General features: G+C 34.7%; 1 long non-coding RNA gene across 3 annotated transcripts in view; it reads left to right on the top strand.

Moving 5' to 3' along the window:
• LOC140700090 (uncharacterized) overlaps nt 1–14170 on the top strand; it is a 155422-nt gene that overhangs the window by 117986 nt on the left and 23266 nt on the right. The window contains exon 3 of one of the 3 annotated variants that reach the window (XR_012078304.1): nt 7539–7627. The exons of the other annotated variants lie outside the window; for them this stretch is intronic. This is a non-coding gene — a long non-coding RNA (uncharacterized lncRNA). Of the gene's footprint in view, nt 1–7538; nt 7628–14170 lie in introns of those variants that run through there. 3 annotated transcript variants of the gene reach the window in all.

Below are 14170 nucleotides of genomic sequence, written 5' to 3'. Positions count from 1 at the left end.
AATGAATTGGAAAGCATTTCTTCTCCACCTTCCTCTATTTTCTGGAAAAAAATTGTGTAGAATTAGTATTATTTCTTCCTTACATGCTAATAGAATTCATCAGAGACTCCACATTGGCCTGGAATTTTCTTTGAAGGAAAGCTTCTAATTACAAATTCAAAGAGATACTGTGATACTCAGATTTCTAACTTCTTGTATCTGTTTTGGCAGTGTGTGCCCCTCACCCCAAATTGGTTTTTTGCATTTCACCTGAGTTGTTCAGTTTTTCAGCATAAAAAATTTTAATATTACCTTTTTGATATTTAATATCTGCAGTTTCCCTAGTGATGCCTTCTTTCATTCCTTTGCGGGAGGAGTTACTGCATAGGTTACTTTGAGTCCTTTTTTTTTTTTTCTTGTATTGGAGTATAGTCAGTTACAATGTGTCAATTTCTGGTGTACAGCCTAATGTCCAAGTCATGCATATACATACATATATTCGTTTTCATATTCTTTTTCATTAAAGGTTATTATAAGATATTGAATATAGTTCCCTGTGCTATAGCTTTCATTCTTGATACGAGTATTTTTGCCCTTTTTTATTCTTGATCAGTCTAGTTATGTGTTTATCAATTTTATTAGTCTATTCAAAGAATCAACTTTTGACCTTCATTATTGTGTTTGTTTATATTCTGTTTTATTGACTCCTGCTTTTATATTTATTGTGTTCTCCCTTTCATTTATTTGCATTTAGTGTTCTTTTTATAGTTAAATTTTAAGCTTAGATCCACTTCTCTTCTAATATAGAGCTATAAATTTCGTTTTAAGCACCACTTTAGCAGTATCACCCAAATTTGGACATGTTGTGCTTTCATTATCATTTAGTTAAAAACGTTTTCTGATTATGCTGTGTTTTCTTTTTGGAATTATGGATTATTTAGAAATGCATTGCTTATTTTGAAATAGTTTGATATTTTCACAATTGCCTTGTGTTCATTTATTTTAAATTTAATTTTATTATGGTTGGAGAGCATACTTTGCATGATTTTAATTCTATTACACTTTGGGGGGACTTTTTTTTTTTTTTGCTAAGTACATGATCTGTCTTGAATATTACATGTGCACTTCAAAAGAATTCTCTAGGTGCTGGGTATAGTATTCCATAAATATAATCAGTTGGATTAAATTGGTTGATAATATTCTTCAAGTCTTCTCTATTCTTCCTGATTTTTCAGTTTTCTTATTCTGTCAGTTACTGAGAAGGGAGTGTGAAAATATCTGACTATAATTGTGGCTTTGTCTGTGCTTCTTTTAATTTTTTCAGTTTTTTCTGTATGTAGTTTGAAACCCTATTATTAGGTGTATTGGAAGAGGATTATGACTTCTTGATAACTGACTGTTTAGCATCTTGAAATGTACATTTTATCCCTTCATCTATTTACAATGGCTGTTTTAAGGACCTTACTTTCCAATTCCAACATCTGTGTCATCTCTGAGATTGTTTCTTTTGTCTATTGTTTTTCATGATTACATGTTATATTTTCTTGTGTCTTCACATTCATTTTTGATAGTCTGAAGGGAATTATAGATGCTATGTTACTGAGAATCTAGGTTTTGTTTTCCTATAAAGATTATTGAGTTTTGTAGTGATGGGCAGTTAATTCACTAGAGGATCAGCTTGATCCTATTGAGGCTTGGTTTAAGACTTTATTTGGTTATGCTTACTGTGCCCTTAGTGTAACCCTCCTGAAGTCTCTCCTTTTTAGGCTCTCAACTGAACACCCAGAATGTTCGGCAAGTTCTCGTTACTGTGAATGGTTGGAACACCAGGTTTTCCTAGCACTATATTATCTTCAGAATCATTATTCAACTCACAGTCACCCAGTAACTATTCTGCTTGAGTCCTTGTAAAATTTTGCCCTGTACATAGTATAAAGTAGTATTTGGCTCAAACTTAGTGGAATCCTGTGAAGATTTCTGTTTTTCCTTCTTTGAACATTATCTTCCTCTCTGGTACCTTTCCAGCAAATTCCAGTTACTCCAGCAGCCCTGAACACTGATTTTAGTTTCCTCCAATCAGCATGATTACTGCTTTCTTTTGAACTCAATTTGCCTCCACTTCATTTTGGAAAGGGGACTCTCCGGGAGAAAATCAGAGTGAATGTGTAGCTTACTTCATGCATTTCTCTTCTCTGAAGGATTACATTCAGTGCTTTCTGTTGTCCGATGCTTGGAAACAATTGTTTTACATAGTGTTTCCAGTTCTGTAGTTGTTTATGGCTGTGTTCTATCATGACCAGAACTTAAAGCCCACACTGGCTTTAAAAAATTGTCCCCAGTACATCTTAAGTCTTTTATGAAAAATGCGGAGGGACTATTACAGTAAAACTGTTGGAAGTGGTTTATCAAAATAATATATATCTAACAACTTTCCTATAAACGTATCACCTGTGAAATGTTCTAGTTTAAAAAGAAAGTGGCAAATAACAACAAAAATCTCTCTAACATACGTGTAATTTATATTTTTCTCAACTCCTTGTCCTCCTCCTCCTCCTCCTCATCTTTCTCTCTCTCCCATAATTTTTAACTTGTTTATCATTCTTCCACATCTCAAATTATTTTCTCAGGGCTTGTCTTATTTATTTATGTCCAAAACTCACTCAGGGACATTAATCCTCTAGGGATTTGTGTCATTAGGAGCTCTTTGCTACTCTTTGCAAATAGTCTAACTTGCTTTTAAATTATCCTGGCCTAAACAGTTTCTACAATCTTCCAGACAACAGGTTTGAGGACTTTTCTGTCATCCCTCCCTTCTCTCTGTATTTTTTCCTTGATATGAAGGAAGAATTCCCTTATAAAAGGAGGCTGTTGGTATCAACTAGGTGTCCTCCAACTGCTTCTAATATATTGATTGAGCTCTCTACTCCTCTTGAATGACTCCTTTAAGTTTACTTAAAGTAATACACAAATAAAATGTAGATTATCTTTGTCAGTGGTTTTTTTCACAAATGCATCAATAGACTGGAGGTATGGAAATCAGCATTAAGAAACCCAGAATGCTTATTTAAAGACTTGCAGAATGTTGAGATGACATGGTATTTCCAGACTGATGTCTAATATTATAAATATACACAATGCACCTTGCTTTAGAAAACTACTGGTTTCTGTAATCCTTTACATCTCAAGAATAGAATCTGCCTATTAATTAACTTGTAGATATTTATTTAGCTCCTATTCTGTGTCTGGCATGGTCTGGGACAGAGTAATTTCTTTTGGATGATTGACTAGAAGGAAGATAGTCAGAGTAAGTTGCAAAAAGGTGATTCCTTAAGTATTTGATAAATATTTTAGTTGGCTGATGTGAACTTGAGCGGGGTATAAGGGACACAATGAGAGAGGGAACAAAACCTCTCCTAGCTGCTTAGCAGAAGCCGTAGAGAATGGGGATAAGGACACATGCCAGTTTATACCTGGTGATTTGATCTTGAATGCACTTTGCACTGGTGTTTTTGATCTTCATTTGCTCAGCAGGAATAAGTTTGTACGTTATATTCAAAGAGAACATAAGCATTTGGAAAATTAAATTACTCTTTCATTGACTCTAAAAGAGTCAATCTAAGACATAAAAATATCTTATATCATATGAAAAAAAGTTTCTTAAAAGTTTATATTAGAATTTGTAGGTTATATTAAATAGTATTATAGTAGGTTTGTCCTGGACAGATATAGAAATCCTCAATTATATGAGAGGATTCATGGTAGATACGTATAGTCAAAATAAACAACACAAATTTAAATTGACAATAAAACTACACACAACAAAGTAAATTTGAATGAAGAAATTTGGATTTGATATCATGGCAGCAAAAGAACACTCAAAAAGGCAAAAGCTATAAAGGGTAAAAGTAGATATGAAAAACAGACTGAATAATCAGAGAAAAACTTACTGTAAATGTTTATAGAAAGTAATTGATACCCGATGAATTTTTCAAACAAAATTCCAATGTAGACAAAATTCTTATTTTAATTATTTATGTTTATAAACAAAATGTCAAAGCAGCCTCAGGGTTAAAATAGTAGAATAAAAATGGGGACAGACATGTGCAAAACATGTCTAAAACAAATTGCATTGTTTATAGGATAGTAATGATCTTTCTAACATGTGTATTACAATATTTGCTCAGTCTTCTCGGTAATAGTCAAAACCATAACTATTGAGATAGATGCTGTTACATCTGGAAAGGCTGAAACCCAATTTACAAATATTCCAATGGTTATATCAAAGTGTACTGCATCCCTTGCTTTAAAACTTCTTCCGTATCTAGTGCAACTCTACATCTTATGGAATCATTCACATTTGCAAATATTCACTTGAAAAATGTATTTGAATTCAAATCAAACATACCTGACAGGTCAACAGAGACGTTCTAGGTCCCTTCAATGCAAGTAGAACTTGGCAAGTTTCCAGGGTGCTTTGGTCTGTTCCAAGATGTGAGCTGAGGTTGAATCCATTTTGGACAAGATTATTTTTCACATCTCCTGTTCCCTCCCCTACTTCACCAGAGATAATGTTAAATAATCTAATTTTCTACAAAATTAAATGGCTACAAAGTACCAACATTCTCAAGTTCCGGGTAAAAATTAACCTCATTTAAGCTGTTTAGTGAGAGGTTTGACATCAGTATAAAGGTGATGACAAAAAAAATGTGTAAGTACATGCATCTTTTAGATTTAAGCTAAGAAGAGAAACAATACCTTGCACATTTTTAATGACATGGCCATGAAACTGGAAAGACTCCGGAGGCTATGGTGTACAATTACTTCTTAATCCATACATTGAAAATGGAATGCAGTTCTCTGCCTTCAATTTACTCCCTCACCCGCAGACCTAAGCACTAATGAGATGTTCATTTAAAAATGCATTTGTCATTGTACCATCCACAGGATCACCTCATCTGAGGGTTCAAATGGCTCCTTCCGGCATGTAACAGAAGAGAAATAAAACCACATCAGTACATCAAATAAAGTATATATGTAATCTTTCTAAAGTTCTTCTGCTAACTCCCTCAAAAAGAAATGAAATAAAAATTTTATTTAAAAGTTCTTTCTGAAAGTAGCAGACTTTTTTAAAAGATCAGATCATTCTGTTGTCACACTGACTTGAAACTATTGACAGAGGAAGAATAAGCAAAATCTATATATGAAACTTCCTGCCTATTAACAAAAGGGGAAAAAAGGACACGAAAAAGTATGCAGAGGTCTCTTTTACAAAGGGAAACATGTAAAATAGCCAAACATTTTTATACAATATTAACTTTGACAAGTGTGTATAAGAGAAAATGGAACATACCATTTTATTTAGTCTATTTACCATTTCACAGTATGGGCTAACCCATTTGTTCATATATGCTGTTAGTATTTTTAATTTCTGTACTTAATTATTGTTTGTGCTTTTTATATGTTTGTTTTTCCTATCACTTACAATTATTTCTCCAAGTGTGAAATTTTTTTATGTTTAGTTTCGTTTCTATCACTGCTTCCATCGATAAAGAGCCCGATTTTCATTATCTAGTTTTTTCCTCTCCATGTAGGAAGAAAATTACCCCATATATTAAGAGCTCTGTAGACTTAGTAAGAAGAGTGTTCCTGGCAACTCTTGAGAAATAGCAGCTGAGAAATCCTGAAAGTAAATCGAGTGAAATTGAAGCACCTGTGGGTTATCTGGCATAGGTTTGCAACTGTCACATTAGCTTTTACTTTGTAAGGTAATGGAATGGGTTACATAATGCTTTATAATTCCAAGTGGAGTACTGTTTGGTCTCTTGAAATCTAAACTTCTAAGATTGAAGACAGTGATGAAAGGCAAATGGTAGCTTGGCTGACTTCTTAGTTGTTTAGTGTAGAATATGGTGTTTTCTGATGAGAACACACTAGTAAGAAACTTTTATCAAGATTGGCTCTGACTGTCGGTACACTTGGAGGATGTGAGATGAGAGATGAGAGTCCAAGCGTCACGTTCAATGATACTCGGGATCCTTCAGCGTACGTGGGATTAGAACGTTCTGGGAAGAGCAAAGTACTATTTATTTTGCTTTCAGAATTTATATACAAGCAACTCTATTTGGTCTCCAGTTTTATAAATCATAGAAAACTTCAACAATTGCTATTAAATATGATAAAATAAAACTTAAAGCAAATAATCAGTTTTCTGAACCAGGAAATTATTATTGTTATGGCTGTTACTACTAAAATCTGAAACAGTGGAGAGTCAGTCGCTTGTGGAGGCTGAATATCTTTTCACATGGCCCATCATTAGAGTAGGAGTGGGGGTAATTATAAAACATAGTGTTATGCAGGCCTAAAGACCTGCACCCTCCAAAGCAAGCATTCATTTTGGGCTGTACCTAGCCCATTTCCCAGACTCTTGAGCAGAGTCTGGCCCACAGGTCTAAAGGAAATAAATAAACACTCATTTGAAATAAATATTCATTTCAGCAGAAGCAGTGCATAACTAGGGACACATATTGTCTTATAAAAGTCCATGCAACGGCAACTTCTGCAAAGTTTTTTTAAAAACAATTAGATGAAAAGCTATAACTTTTTGCATTTAATTCATGCCAAGTTCATACAATCTTGGGCGGCAAACATTTACATGTGTGTCACTATCCCCATCTCTCACAAACATGGCAGATATTGCTACTCAATCTTTTTCCAAACAGCTTTTCAGACAGCCAATTCTAATAAACAAGAGTGTCCTGCAAATGTAAATCTGATTATTTCTGATCTACTGCAGTGAATTTAATGCTAAAATTGGATGGTCCTAGGATCAACTTAACATAAATTTACTTAGTATTTAATTATCGAAATATTTTGTATGGTTACATGAAATCATACTGAGCCATAAAGCATGGCGTATACCCTTGGCTTTGAACTCTGTAGGAGAGACAAGACACAGACTGTCATCTTGAGGTATTAAGTGACAATTGAGCAAATGGTCAAGAGTGTCCTATAGGAAATTTAAATGAGAGGAGAGAGCTAGAAGATGTGAAAATTTTAAGGAAACAAAGAGCAATGGTCAGGAAACTTGGCTAAAGTAGGGAGGAATAGAGAAGTAAGAGGGAAAGATCCAGAGTGAAGAGAATTGCTAGGAAGGGGTTCCAGGGTTAGTGATCACTGATCCTGAAGAGCAGGTGTTGCTCTCTGCTCCACTCTGCACTTTCTACTGCATCCAAGTGCCTCAGTTAGGGAGCAGGATTGTTGCAGCCACAGATGTGGCAGTGTTTCTGTAATACCTAATAGTATAAGGGACGTATTTGGATTATTAAAGCTATCTGACTTTTTTTACAAATGGAGAACAAACCCATTCTTCAATATTAAGTTGTATAAGATTGAGGACCACTAAGGACATAAAAATGTACCCTTGTAAAATATACTGTAAAATTAATTAAGTATTTAATGGGTAGCCTTTGTGTGAGTGTGTCTTTTACAACTTAAACCAAATAAATATTTTCATTGTACATTTATGAGAGGAAACTAACAGTTCTCTCTGTCGTTTGTAGAAATGACTTTTGCCATGGAACTCTTCATGAAGCTATCGTCTGATTTTTTTTCCCTAGCCCATTCTACTTATGCTAGCTATACATTATACATGCTCCATCTAAAAATGTTGGATAAACGCCTTATTTCAGTTCTGGTGATTAAATTTACTGAAAGTAACTGTGTTAACTTTTGTTAATTCTAAAGAACTAAAATTCTCTAGTATTATATTCAAAAAGACATTGATTCTGTGAGTATACCAAAGTCAGTGTCTGTCTTTGTTGAACATAACTTTTCACAAACCCTGTTTATTGAGTGATATCTCCAACCAATCATATTTTTCCAGAAATGCACAGTGTCTAATTATATGCAACTGGATATAATCTTCTGAAGTGCTTATTTGGATAATTCTCTGTTTGAAAATAAAATTTCTCCCAATATAACCAAGGTTTCCCTTTTATTTAATTTGAAAATAGTTGAAAACATAAAGCACTGGATGTCGCATATTTGAACAGATTTCCTACTGGGATCTCAGAGCTTAAATACTGTTACCAGGATTACAGATGGTCAGTCTATATGACAAAGCCGATCAAATTACTGATTTCTTAATGGACATATGGCAAAGGGGCCTGACAGAAGCTCAGTTTTCAAGTTGTGTGTGTGTGTGTATATGTGTAACTGCTGAAGAACAAAGGTCTTTTACTCTGGAAGGCAAAAATAATTGTGTTGTTGCCTAGGCCATATTTATCAGTATAATACTGAAGAATAACTCTTAAGTTTTGGAATTATGCATGAAAATAATACTTTATCAAACCAAAACAAAACAAAAACATTGTAAGGGTCTTGTTTTATACCTAAAGTGTGGTCTAAGTTTTCTATAAAAAACAAAAATAAAGCAATGGTGAGCACTTGAAATAGCTGAAGGATCATTCTATTGGTAAGAAAATTTGGAATTTAATATTAATGTTTATGCTTTGAAAATGGAAAAATTGTATTCTTTATTAATGATAGCTAATTTGAAATAAAAATAATAATTTTAATTTATAAGAATACTCTGTTTTATAATCTCCTGTTTCCTATTTGTCTTTTTAAAAACATACAATTCTTTATTCAACTTGAACTCATCTCTTCTGAGAAATGAATGAAAGAGTTTCAAAGAATTGTTAGTTGCAGAGCAGCCCTTGAATTAGTTGTGCTCCTTTGCTGTATCTGCGCAGGACTCAATTGTTTCATTAGCTCCCGGAGCCAGTTGAGCTTCTAGAAAGCCTCAACTGTTTTCTGTTAAAACTATTTTGAAAATAAAAGTACTTTGTTAGCTGACAAATCTCAATCATTTATCATGAGAACAGTGAGAGATAAGGGACCTTTTTCCCTCTGTTCCTTCTGACCTAAGGTACAGTAAGTAAGCAAAACAAATTTCCAGTCTAATTTTTGGTGGAACTTGTCCCAGCATACAAGATATTTTGAGAAGGAAATGAGTTGGCTCTTGCCTGGAGGCTGGATGTGGGTAAACCATCTATCTCCTCTGGAGATGGAAGACAGCCACGCACTTGGCAGGGAGAGCTCAGTCAACTGACAGAGCAGGCAACTGACAGAGCAGGAGAAGTGCATCTGGTGTATTATTAAGTATCGAGATGACAAACGGAGGTCATAATTAAGCTTGTACTTAACAGCTCATTGCTTTGAGTAATAAAAACTATGACTTTCTGAAAGCACCCTCCTATCTTTTTTCTCATGTCCTCACAGAGAAATTTAATGATGTCAGAGTTGTCATCACCAGGAAAATTTATCAGCCCTCTCCTTAATTAAAACCTTCCCTCTAGTCTTCACATTAACATTTTTATGTTTTCCATCTTTAAAAATTACTTCAGTTGCTCTTTGGAGACAAATCACTATCTAAATCCCCGAATACAAATAAATAAGTGAGCCTAATTACATATTGTAAGGCAGTTACTTCATTTATATATAGCTGTTCACAAGGAGCAAGAAAATTATTAGAGAAACTGCATATGAATACTGCATTTTGATAGATAAAAACACTAAAATGAGTTATGCAGTGAAATGACATAGTATGCTGTAAAATCTGTATTACATGTGTCATCAAATATCTTTGCATAAAGATTGAGTTGTTTCTGTTAGAGGTGAAAGAAGAAAAAGGAGCGTACTTAGATAATTAGAAATAATATTTTCACAAAGCTAATGTGTCCTAATTTATTTTAAAAAAGTGAGATTTGCATCAAGGTTAAATAATGAAGATTCGAATTCCTCATTCAAGGAAAATAAGTTGTATAACTTTGATTAAGTAAGAAATCAACACACATTAAAAAAAAATAGTAGCTGTCAGAGGGTGATTTTAATATGGCAATTAGTCCCTGACCAAGTGCACAGTCAAAAACTGTGAGTTCTGTGAATTTACTGTATGTAAATTTCTCATGAGTTTTCAGGGAAGCGTTTTTGATCTATGTATACTATAGATGACCAGGCATTGGACAACAGATATATCAGGGCTGTGGACCTCACATTTCTGAACAATCCAGTAGGCAAACAAATCCAGTGTTTAATATGGTTATTTTTGCTATTATTGTTACTGTCTTGTTGTTGTTATTACTGTCTAGTTGAAGTCCAGTAAAGCTGCTCTTTCTGTAGTCAGGTAATTAATTTGCTGTGGAACAGTGCCAATTGAGTGAGCATGTGTTGCAGAAGACTGAATAGAGTCTTCTCCCCTGCTTATTTCTAGTCCTCAAACATGGAGAGCAGGTGTTGGGAAGAGCACTAGTTTCACTTGCTGAGTGTCTGTATCTTCTACCAAGAGTCAAAAGAGCTGTAAGAGAAATGCATTTGCCTGGACATGGAGGTGAAAATATTCTCTATCATTTACACTTCTCATTTTTCCCTTCCTTTTTATTTTTTAAAAATAATCCCCACCGTTGTTGAAAAGTTTCCTGGTAGGTAAAGAATACCCAAAAGACCCCTACAAATCTGTAAGGGGGGATTTTCTTAATTTAAGTATAATGGACTTGTATGAACATGTGAGTGAGAAGGTGGAATCTAGACTATTCTCCCATCTCACATGGATTATATCCGCTCCCTCTTGCTTTCCACTGCATATGTTTTGCTTATGGATATGAATCAGTTTAAGAGCAAAGATTTTGGAAAAGTTCTGGGTTTAAATACTGGCTTCTATCCTTATAGGTCATGTGACTCTGGACAGGTCAGTTATACTTTCTGGGCTTTAGTTACCTCATGTGTAAAAATATAGGGTCATGATAATGCCTACTTCAGAGGCATATTGAGATGAGTAAATGAGATAATGCAGGTAAGGAATTTAGAGTGTCAGGCATATATTAACTCTTAATAAGTGATATTTATAGTGCTTGGACAGCATGAAAAGAATTTCCCATTACCAAGGAAAGGAAAATTATTTTTTACAAAGTCATTCATTCTGCCAATTAACTGTTTATGAAAAAGATAAAATATAATAATGGATCCTCAAGGATGGTAGGAAATGAACTTCTTTGGGGGCACTCATATTTTGTGTCAGAAGAGAACAGAATTGTCAGCAACCTGGTCAAATACATAGCTAAAGGAACAGCTTTGGGGGCACACTGTGGCCACCCCTGATATTTTAGAAATTTAACTCCCATTAAGCTTGTGGCATGGTCTTTGATCTACCATAAAAGTTTAAGGCTGTCCTGTGAGCCAGGTTAAGAGATCTGAGCTCAAGCTTCTTCTTCATTGGGATTGAGCTCTTGATGGCTTGGCTTTTAGGGCTAGGATGGACCACTTGAGTTTTTCAGAGATGCCCTGGGGCACCTCGCTGAAGGGTATTATTTGGTAGCTGTCTCCATTAGCATAACAAATCCCAAAGTGAGTCATTTTATTCCACTATTTTTCCAAAGCCAAATCTAGCTAATTGCTAATTGACTAAAATTGACTGCCTCTTCAAGCCTGCCAAATTTGCCTGCTTTGTTCTCTCTTTCATCCCTGACCTCCTTTTGTCCCACCTCTTCTACCTTTCTGCTCCTGGCCTGTAAGACTGCACTAGGTCTCCTGGCCTGAGCATTTAGGTTTGATCCTCTCTGTCGTAGCTTTTGCCTAAACTTGTAAAGATTCTGACATAAAGTTCAAGTGCCACAAAAGGTAGCTCATTTCCTGCTCACCTGCCCTAATGATGATCCAATATTATACTTCATCTCTCTCTCTCTCTCTCTCATACCTTGACAATCTTCCTCCTCTAGTACCTGGCACAGGTTTAACCTTTCTTAAACTGCCACCTTACCAATTGCGCACCTAGAACAGACTTGCTCGATGAGGCTGGGACAAATACACAATCACAACTGTCTATTCATGATACACAATTTATAATTACAAGGCAAAGACATTAAATTTGTGACAACAAATCTCAAAGGAACACTGAAACCCAGCAATCCAGTAACATTTTCTTTGTCAAATATCATCCTTCTCCCCAAACATCCAAATCCTATCCGCTTTTCTTACTCTTATCTGTTTACTCTTATTTATTTCATAAATAAAATAGAAGAAAACATAAGAAGACCACCTTATGTTTCCACTGCCAAATTACCAACTTACCTAATATACATAGTCCACTATTTCTTCTGGTCTTCACAGAGGACAGAGGCCAGCCTTTAAATTTGTGCAGCTTATCATCTCACATTCCACCATTCAAGAATTTTTCTCCTGTAGCTATTTTCTCTTCTGCATCATCAGTTTTTCTTTATTATATCATTTCCACCAGCATACAAATATCTCCCATATTTTAGTAGAAGTCCTTCTCAACACTACATTCCCTCCCAGCTATCACTGAAATGGGTTGCCTCCTTATAATGATATTTCTCATAACAGTTTTCTATGCTCACTGTCCTCACTTTTTCAATTCCATTCTCTTCTAATCCACCTCCAGTGAGTTTTGACTCATCTCTGCACTGAATCTGACCTTGTCAAAGATTTCCATATAGCCAGCCCAGTTCTCAGTCCTCATCTAACGTGATTTCTCAGGAGCTCTTGATGCATTTGCCCACTCCTTTTCTTACTTCACACCCAGGGCAGCAGAATTTTCTGGGTTTTCTCCCCTTTTCCATGGATGGTCTGTTTCAATTTCTTCTTCATCTTGTCAGTTTCCACTTTTTGGAATGCTTCAGGATGCTGTCCTCAACTGTCTGCTCTTCTCTATGCTTTCTTCCAAGGTCGTTCTAATTTTTTTTAGATGGTAGGTGTACAAGTTTTATTGTATATTTTTCTTTTTCTTTTTTTTTGTAGAATTATTACAGTTCGACTGCACATATGCATTCTATTGCATGTAAATACATATATACAGTATACTGCACAATTTTTTAGTTTACATATATGTACTAATTATTATTTCTAAGAACAGATTAGATCTTTAGCTTTTTAAACTTACATAGTTATCAAAGGAATTTTTTGACTCACAACTGGATGTTTTTCTTTTTGGTCTCTGAACTCCAAACTCAACTGCCTCAACATATCTATTTGACTGCATAATTATATAAAATTAATAATCCCCCCCAAAAGCTTTTACTTTTGTCTCCTCTCATATAAACTTTTACCGCAAGTTTTTACAGCCTCTGAATATCATCTTCATTTTTTTCTGGTTGCTCAAGTAAAGTACCTTGAGTTTTCCTTATTTCTCTCTTTCTCATACCCCACATTGAGTTAATTAGAAAATCCTGGTAACTTGATATTCAACATGTCTTGTGTATGATTACGTCTCATCATCTACTCAGCTACTTCACTGGTTCAATTCATAATTATTTCTTACCTGGACTGTCTATTTCCCCACTTCTACTCTTGGCCTTTTTGTACCCTGTTCTCCACATAACAGTCAGGGTGATCTTATTGAAAAATAAATTGCCTCATGTCACTCTCCTGCTTAAGTTTTATCTTATAAAATAAGAATACAATTCTAATTTTTTACCATGGTAAATGGGGCCCTCCCTACATGATCTAGTCATTATTTCTTTAATAAATTTACTTTCTACTCCCTTCTCTTCTTGTTTCTTTGCTTTATCCATATCAAATTTCTTGCTTCCCCCCCCATCAAAAAGAAAAAAAATCTTGTTTCTACTTTAGAGATTTGCATTTGCTATTCTTTCTGCTTAGGATTTACTTTGCCTAGATCTTCACATGGAATACCATCAGTAGCATCTTCTCATTCTTTAAATCTGTATTTAAATGTTGTAGTCATTTTTAAAAGTAGAAGTATGTGATCTGTTTAGGGTCAGTATGTTTCATCTCCCTCAAATATATTTTTAAAATTCATTGCCATTTTAAAAGAGACTCTTCATGCGATGATAAAGTGTCAACACTTCCACATAAAGGATCTTTCCACTGTGAAGTTCTGAATTTAAGACTATGTCATTTCCCAGTTTTCAAAAAAATAAGCAAGAATATCTTAAACATTTCAGGCAATTGATTGGGTTCAAGATGGTAGTGTAGGAAGATCTTGAACTCATCTCCTCCCACAGATACAGCAAATCTACAGTTGCATATGAAACAGCTCCCTCTGAAAAGAACTTGAGAACTAGCTGAACAGCTACTTCATAACAAAGGATAAAAAAGTCACATCAACATAGGTTAGAAGAAGAGATGCAGTCTCACCAAAAATCCTACCCCTGGC

This window comes from Vicugna pacos, chromosome 2, assembly GCF_048564905.1.
Source record: "Vicugna pacos chromosome 2, VicPac4, whole genome shotgun sequence".
NCBI classification, from domain to species: Eukaryota; Metazoa; Chordata; class Mammalia; order Artiodactyla; family Camelidae; genus Vicugna; species Vicugna pacos.
The sequence above is the reverse complement of the archived record's forward strand: the minus strand, read 5'-3'. Positions and strand labels throughout refer to the sequence as shown.